Here is an 8,419-nt window from a genome sequence, read left to right as displayed (position 1 = left end):
TGGGTAATGACAGTCTGGGCTAATGAAAGAGGCTTCTCTTCTGGCAAAAAGAGAAAAACAAACAAAAATCAACAACCTGCAAGGGGGCATTAAGTTTTCATGAGATGCTCTTCCCCACTGACACCCGCCCCCTGCCCTGGCTCACCCGAGCAGCGCCAAGCCCCTCCTTCCTCCCTTCCCTCGCTGAGCTGGGCCGGGCAGCCCAGGGTGGGGGTGGGGCAAGGTCCTGGGGGCCTGGCTCTTTGAGGAGCATCTTCCTGGTGCTCCCCCACAAGGCTCCTGCCCATCCTGCGGAGGGAGGGAAGCCCTTGGAGGGCTCTGGGATGGGGCTCTAGCCCACAGAATCATCTCTGGGCAGTGAGTGGGGGTCGGGGAAACCAACCCAGAGTGGGTGGGAGAGGAGAGGAAGGGCTCAGGGCCCCCTCCATCTGCCGGCAGCCTCCTGCGCCGCTCGAGGCCTCACCAGCTTGGCCGTCTGCTGCCAGCCAGGCTGGAAGTGGTTAGAGAAAAGGGCACAGAGCCTCTCCCGCTCTCTTTCCCTCTCTTTGTGGTATCCTGGAGAGCCATTGGCTGCCGCCTGTGATATCCTGAGAGATGCGACAATTAATTTTCTTTTAATCAAGGTCGGATGAAGTAAATTGGTGCGGTTCTGCAGCCCTTCATTTTCTGTTTTTGCAGTGATGCAAAACAAATATGATCAAATTATGCTCCTTCTCACCTTATTGAATTAGGAAGCATGACTGATCAGAGGGAGTGGAAATGTTCTAGACCATGTAGCACCCCCCTGGCTGCATCCCTGGATTCAGAGCAGGGTCACCTCCTCCAGGGACCCCAGGGTGTTGGAGGATGACACCTGACATGGTCGGCATTCAGGGAATGAGTAATCGGATGAATGAATGAATGAATGAGTGAGGGAGTGATAGGTGCAGCCGATCATGAGATAGAGCCGGGTGGGGCTGAGAGAAGGACTCACTATGGTGAAGACCAGAGGCTCACCTGCTCCGGTTCTCTCTAGAACCATCCTCTTGTTTGTTTCTTCACAGGATTTATCACCGTCGGAACCTCCCTTGTTCATGTGTCTCTTGCCACGTGCATTGTCTGTCTATGTCTATTCCTCTCAGACACGTGTTTTGTGAGCTCAGGGCTAGGCTGTCTTGTGCACCACAAATCCTGGCACACAGTAGGTGTTCAGCAAGGGTGACAGGCATTGACGATCCCGAGGCCGTGTCATGAACGCCACACGGAGATCTGAACTCATGGCGGTCAGCACTGGCTCTGTGTGGTGGGGTGGAGAACGCGACAGAAGGGTTCAGAGCTGAGTCCGTGAGGTGAGCAGGAGCGGAACCCAGGGACAAGCGGGGGGAGCGACTTCAGGCAGAGGAGTTGCCTATGCAGAAGTTAGGGCAGCAACACCAGGGCTGGTTGGAACTGAGGACAGCCAGCGTGGCTGGCAGGGGAGGCTGCCGCACACAAGACTGTGTTGCCTGGCGGTTAGGGATGTGCCCTGGGCTCAGATCCCAATTTCTTTCTAGGACACTGCAGAATTTTTTCAGTCGTCCTCTCTACAGTGAGGGGAACAATTGATGTCCCATCTCAGAGTCATCTAAGGAATGAATGAGGTGACAACCATGTCAGGTGTCCTCACAGCAGGCACTCAGTGAATGTCAACCACGGTCATCACCCTTGTTTTTCATTTCTGTTATGAAAGGCAGGTTGAGGCTGGATTGGGAAAGGCCTTGAATGCCATACCACAGAGGAGGACAGAACGGACAGGTGTGTGGGCTTCTTGGGTTGCCGGGGGAACCATCCCACCATGCTCAGACCAGGGCAGGCAAACGGCATCTCTGTAAACAGACGCATCTTGCAGGTCTCAGGAGAGCTGTCTGTTTGAGGAACTGCACCAAACATCCTTCTCGGAAGCAAAGACTTTCTGTAACGTGAATGATCCGGCTTGGCCATCGGGTCAGTAAGTCAGCAGAGTGACAGTGGCTGACCTGATCTAAGATTTTCAAGAGTGGCTGGAGCCCTCTGACCCTCCAGGGTGGACAGGCCCATCCCAGGGAGTGGGGGTGGGGCAGTGGGGAGGGAGGGCATTGTTGGTGTGGTTACGGCCCTTGGGGAGCTTGGGGCCTAGCGGGGGGACAAGATGCGCACACATGGTGACATGTGTCATAAATTAATAACCACTGGGAAATATATATATATCCACACACACAGAAGAGAAAGAAAAATCAGACTGGAGATGTCTCCCAGTTCCCAGAACTAAGTAAGCTGATCCAGGGCATGAGGACAGAGAGCCGGGGGCTCAGAGGGGCACCGTAGAGCAGAGGGACCACCTGGAGGAGGCCAGAGAGCTGAAGTAGGGGTGTAATGGGAATGTAGAATCAAGGACCAGGCATTCGCAGTGGAAGCAGGGTGTTTGGAGAGGCTCAGGGATGAGGCAAGTCCCAAGGACACGTGGGCAAGCGGAATTATCCATCTCTCACTCCTGAGGGTGAGGCCTGCTGTGAAAACACCCCATGAATCTGGTCCTCAGGAGACTCAGGGGGAGTCCCCCTGAGCACCCAGGCCCACGGAGCAGCTCCTGCAGAACACTCTACAATTTCTGGGTTTCAGCATTAAAAAATGTGAGGTAGCCTGCTATTATGGACAAGCTCTGGGCTTCCTGGCTCTGCCATGGTTGACCTGTGTGACCTTGGGCAAGTGACTTGACCTCTCTGGGTTTGAATGGGATGAACCTCACAAGACTTGTATGGACCCAGCAAATCCCTTGATCTCAAGGGAGTCCCCTAGCTAGCTCTGGGTCCTCAGACTGGGCTGGGGGGGAAAGAAGTAGGGGGATGCCTGAGCCATTGAGCAGATGGATGACTGAACATCACTCCACGGGCCACCCTAGCATGTGCCTGCCATACTCATGGGCCTGGGCCACAGCCTGTGGGACCAGTCTCTGGGTGGGGACTTCTCCTCACCAGCTGAGTCATCACTCCTAGGGTGCAGCTGGTGACCCAGATAGGACAAGATCATGACATATCTTTATCTCTGACATCTCTCCAGTGCCTCCCCTTCCCCTTCCTCTTCCTGTTCTCATCCCCTTATCCAGTCATTGGGTGGGCCAGGCTGACAGTGTGACTCCTCAGCCCCAAATCTCCCCTGTGTTAGATACGGTTTGTGGTCCTCCCAGGCATTCTGTCTCTTCTCCAAGTTCCACCACAGAAGTCATAAGTGCCATTTATTGAGCATTTACCAATTAGGCACTGCTTTGCATACATTAAATCTAATCTCTTTACTTGCCAGGCAAAGCTGTTACTACTACTATCCCCATTTTACAGATGATGGAAAGGAGGCACAGAGAAGTTGCCCAAGGTTACAGACCAATGCACGGCAGGACCAGGATTTTAACTGGGTTGCTCTGATGCTAGAGCTCACGACCTGCCCGTGATGCTTGGTGCGGTTTGTCTTCATTGTGCCCTCCTGACTCTCTAATGGTCTTCCTTCCTCTCAGAGCACCCCCCATCCCTCCCCCATCTCAGGTACCTCCCAACTGGTCCCCACTAAACTGACCTCTCCCAGGTCCCAATCCATCAGGCCCCTGTTCTCCCAGTGGCTGATCGAATCACATCATCCACCCAGTCTATTTATTTTTAAAATATGTTTATTGATTTTAGAGAGAGAGGAAGAGAGAGAGAGAGAGAGAGAGGGAGAAACATCAATCAGTTGCTTCCCATATGTGCCTTGACCAGGGATCGAACCCGCAACCTACGTATGTGCCCTGACCGGGGATAGAACCCGCAACCTTCTGGTGTATGGGAAGATGCTCCAACCAGCTGAGCCACCCGGCCAAGGCCATCCACCCTGTTAAATGGGTTGCCTCTCTCCAGGAACCTACCCATGCGGTCAGAGGAGGCTCCCGGAGACATCGCCTGACTCCAGAGGCACACTGCTCAGGCTGCTCTAGGGCAGTGAGTGGAATGGGGGAGCCCTGGGGTCATGCCCTCACACGGAGCCTGGGATGCAGGTGGGGAGGTGAGGAGAGGGAAGGGGTGGCGCCGGGGGGGGGGGGGGGCGCCCAGCTGGTGAGCGGTGATCCTCCCTTATCCCAGCATCAGCCTCGCTGCTTTTCCAGGCTGGGGTTTCAGATCTCGTTTTCACTTTGGCCTTTGATCACGCCCAGAGGGGGTGGCGGGTGGGAGCCTTGAGGGGCACGGGGGAGAGCGAATTCCAAGGAGACACCCCTCCCCCACCTCGCGCAAGTATCTGCTGTCAGAAGGGATGCTCTGGGGACAAATGACAAGGGTGGCCTGTGCTTCGGGGACAAGGCTCCTATCCAGGTGTCGCCTCTGCCCACTCTTTTTGCTTCTCCCAAATGAAACTAGCTTTGCTGCCCACCCCCCCCCCCGATTATTAAAGTCACGTATGTTTGCTGGGTAAGAGTCAGCGAGGAAGGGAAGTCCCCAGATCTTCCCGCCCCATTGCTCACTCGGCGGTGGGGATGGGGGCGGCCGTTCCTAGGCGTTTACCCACAGAGGTCCCTCCCCACTGGGGAAAACAGAATGCTCTGCCTCAAGCTGCTTTGAAACTTGATTTTTCACTTCCAATGTATTTTGAACATTTCTCCACGTCAGTACATTGACAGATCCATTCAACGATCGCATAGGATTCCTTAGTCTCTGCTGCGTTTAGCCGATTCTTCCTGCTGGACGTTGGCACTGTTTCCGATTTTGGCTCTCCCAGGGAAGGCAGTCAGTGGCTGACTCCTTCCACTTTTCTCTCCTGGCCGCTCCTGCCAGGATGGCTCAGCATCCGGCTCCCCGGCCTCCTCTAGCTTCGTCCGCCGTCCGTCCACCGAGAAGGGTTTCAGCTCACAAGGCCCTGAGCTGGTCCGGGCGCTGGGCCATGCGAGGAACATGGCCGTGAGTTCACACCTGGACTCGAGCGTCACCCTGCCACCTACGAACCAGGAGGACTTGAATAAACTCCGTGCCTCTATGAACCTCTGTTTTCCAACCTAAAAGCAGGAAAAATAACAAACTCACTTCAAGGGGCTGCTATCATACAAGGCATTTGGGACTTATGGGGGGGGTGTGCTCAGTCCTGGGCTTGGTTGCCTCGTTGGGGCTCAGCTAGGTTGAGATAAAGCCGAGGCTGGGGTGGGGGGTGGGGTTGGTGGGATCTGTCCAGGTGAGACAGCCCAGCCTGAGCAAAGGTGCAGAGGGACTCTGACATCCTCCATTCCTTCATCCTCACGCCCACCTATCTTCCCACTGTAATTCTCCACTTTGAGAAAGTGACACAGACAGGCTCGTTGGGGAGAAATCAGAAAATACAAGAGGGTTCTAAGAAGCAAATGTAATTCCCTGGCGATCTGACCCCTGCAAATTAACTTCTGTGACCATTTTCTGGTCATAGATTTGCAAGGCAGAGCCTTTTCATTCCCAGAGGGTCCTCCACCACATAATCAGGAGGTCTCGACTTGGTCTGCAGTAAGTGGGACTTAGGGTAGATTTGGGAGGGACTGCCCCAGCTGAGAGGGCCAGCATCCCAGGGTCAGGGGATGGAGGAAAACTGGTGATTCAGGACCGGATGCTGGAGGAGTCCTTGGCTGGGGTCCTCCCGAGGTGGCAGCCCCGGGGGCACTGAAATGCGAAGGGGGAGGAGTAAGAGCAAGTTTTGGAGGAGATGGTTCTTATAGAGGAGGACTGGGGAGGAGTGAGGAAAGGGGCAGGGAGGGACCGGACCGTTTGCAGCCAGAACCCTGCGTCTGCAAGGGGGGCTGGCGGGATGAAAGATGGTGGGCTCTGAAAATGTGTGTGTCAGCAGCGGGCAGACCACGCCAACACTGAGAGCTGCCAGGCTGGGAGGCACTTTCAGGGCGAGCGGAGAAAGGGCCAAAGACCCCGGTCGAGCTATAAATCTCCGGCAGGACTGACAGACACCCCAAGAACCGCACCTTCTCCAGCCGCCTCCAGGGGGCCGGGTATCTGGGGGGCCCTTCTGTCATCCTTCATCGTCCCCTTGCCATCGCCATCTCCCCAGGAACGTCCTTCATCTGGCTCTGCAGGGTTCACGTCACCCCATGGAGCGCGGGCTCCGTGCCACTGTACACTTCGGAGAATCATTAGCAGAAATCATTAGCTAGAATACAGCCTCCCCCATAAATCTCCCTTGCACCTGGATCGTTTGTCCGTGCCTAATTTCCATCTCCCGAACTTTATGATTTGTCCCTCGTTTGATGAGCACTTCTCCCATCAATTGCGCCGTAAGTGCTTGCAGAGAAAGACCCCCCGCACTGACCCCATCTCAGGCAGACCCGTTTGGGCTCCTTGCCCTGCGTGCTGGGTGGAGGCCCCCTCCTCAGCCCCCTCCTCTGCTCGTCCCTCAAAGGGCAGCTTAAAGACACTGTGCCCGCAGCCCCTGTCACAGATGGAAGCAGAGCTGGGCCCAGAGTGTGGTGGGGACAATGAGGGGAAGAGAAGGCAGGCAGAGCCCAGGGTTGGCTGGGTGGCCTGGTGGGAGAAGAGTCCTGGGGCCGGGTCGAGAGGCTTGGGTTTTTGATCTCTGCCCTCAACTCGCTCTGTGACCTCAGGCATGTTGCTTTTCCTCTCTGAGCCACGCTTCCCCCATGTGATGCGTGAGAATAGTGCTGCCCACCTTTCACGGTTACGGTGAGGGTGGAGGTCATTGGTCCATTCATCTGCTGATTCATTCACCCCTTAGTGCTTTCACACATTCAGAAACGACTAAGTTCCTCCATCCTGTAAGTATTCACTGGACACCTGCTATCCACCAGGCAGAGACTCAAACGCTGGCAGAGCTTGAAGGACCCTTGGTGGTGAAGAGCCAGGGCCTTCATGCCCAGGAGAGGTGGGCTTTATCCTGGCTCTATCGCTGATGAGCTGTGTGACCTTGGGCAAGTCATCTGATCTCTCAGAGTCTCAGTTTTCTCATCTGTCGAGTGGGAGTGCAATGAATGCCTAACAGACAGCATATGCTTGACACATGACACCCAAGGCCATTGCAGTTTGTCACCAAGAGCACGCAGAGAGAGACAGTGGCTTTCCTAAGGCACACGGGGATTGGACAGTGTGAACAAGAGTATTTAGCAAAATGTCAACAGGGGACAGAGCCCAGGGCTTCTGCCCCAGGAGGGAGGGTTTCAAGCCTCGTTCCTGCCCAACTGAAGCGTTTAGAAATGTTGGAAGAACCCCAGGAAAGGGGCTGAGAGGAGGTTAGGGAAGGACTCGTACTTCCGGATTTCTGTACTCTACAAAGGAAGGGTATCCCCAGGGCCTGTCCTCAGGAGGCCTTGGGGCCCCAAGGAGGCAGGTCTTCAGATCTAGAAGGCTCCCTGCCTGTGATTCGAGTACCTCTGGATTTGGGGACACAGAGTTCAGCCCCATCTGCCCATGCGAGGGTACTGGGAGAAGCCAGGGAGGGGCTGGGAGCCAAGGCTGGGGAGGATGTTGTGAATTCCATCAGGACTGTGGCAGAGGTGGGTGACCCAGAGAGGAAGCTGGGGAGGGAACACTTGGTTTTACACTCAGGACTGGTCCCTACCCAGAAGGCAGGTGAAGGGACTCAGCCAGCACTGTAATCATTGTGACCGGCATTTGCAGAGATGTCCTTAATTCCCACTGTGTGTGGCCAGGGAGCCTGGTAGTTGACTGTATAAGTCACATGGCCTCTGGCAAGTTACTTAATCTCTCTGAGCCTCAGTTTCCTCTTTTAAAAAAAAGGATAATAATTTCACAGACCTCATAAGGTTGTTGAGAGAATTAACTATACGTAAACCTCTTAGCCTGGTGTCAGGCACATAGTAGGCACTCAATAAATCATGGTAATTGTCCTCCTAAGAACTGTGTTCGCTATGACATATTTGTTGCTTTATTACCTTCTTACAGACTTAAGGGCAGGATTTTTATACCCATTTTAAAGGTAAAGAAACTGAGGCCTAAGGTAGCTCAGAATGTACATGGTTTTAAGTAGCAGGTCAGTGGTGAACTTGGAATTAGAACCCAGGTCTTCAGGGTGTCTGCCCCAGTGTGTGAATTCCCAGGAGCTGAAAACAAAGAGCCCAGACTCGGAATCATCAACACACTCCCACAGGGGTGACTCACCTGCCGGAGCGAGAGCAGGGATCTGCCCCGGCACATTCCCGCCCCCTGGCCTGGCAGCAGCGCCTGCTGACCCGGGGGCCAGGAAAGGCGGCGGGGCGGGGGCAGAGGAGGGAGGGAAGGGGCTGTCACCCAGTCCGAGGGTCCCTGATGCTAAGAGGGCCTTAGGCCGCAGGATGCCCAGGTAGGATCCTTGGCCAGGGGGGCAGGAGTGAAGCTGGGGGTGGGAGTGGGGGGTGGGGCCCTGGCGGGCGCCACAGGCTGAGAAGCAGCTTCCAGATTTTACAGGTCACATTATCTTTTATGGG

At 55.0% G+C, this 8,419-nt stretch overlaps 2 long non-coding RNA genes across 2 annotated transcripts; one reads left to right on the top strand and one right to left on the bottom strand.

Annotated features, from left to right (window-relative positions):
* The first annotated feature begins 3,900 nt into the window (after window positions 1–3,900).
* LOC150014170 (uncharacterized) lies at window positions 3,901–4,990 on the top strand. Its single transcript, XR_016509906.1, has 2 exons — window positions 3,901–4,023; window positions 4,623–4,990. It is a non-coding gene; the product is annotated as an uncharacterized LOC150014170 (long non-coding RNA).
* On the bottom strand, window positions 4,427–7,019 carry LOC150014169 (uncharacterized). Its single transcript, XR_016509905.1, has 3 exons — window positions 6,649–7,019; window positions 5,948–6,102; window positions 4,427–5,005 (listed from the first exon to the last, which is right to left on the bottom strand). It is a non-coding gene; the product is annotated as an uncharacterized LOC150014169 (long non-coding RNA).
* Between the last annotated feature and the right edge of the window lie 1,400 nt (window positions 7,020–8,419).

Source organism: Furipterus horrens, unplaced genomic scaffold (assembly GCF_987537825.1).
Source record: "Furipterus horrens unplaced genomic scaffold, mFurHor1.1.pri manual_scaffold_3, whole genome shotgun sequence".
NCBI classification, from domain to species: domain Eukaryota; kingdom Metazoa; phylum Chordata; class Mammalia; order Chiroptera; family Furipteridae; genus Furipterus; species Furipterus horrens.
The sequence above is the reverse complement of the archived record's forward strand: the minus strand, read 5'-3'. Positions and strand labels throughout refer to the sequence as shown.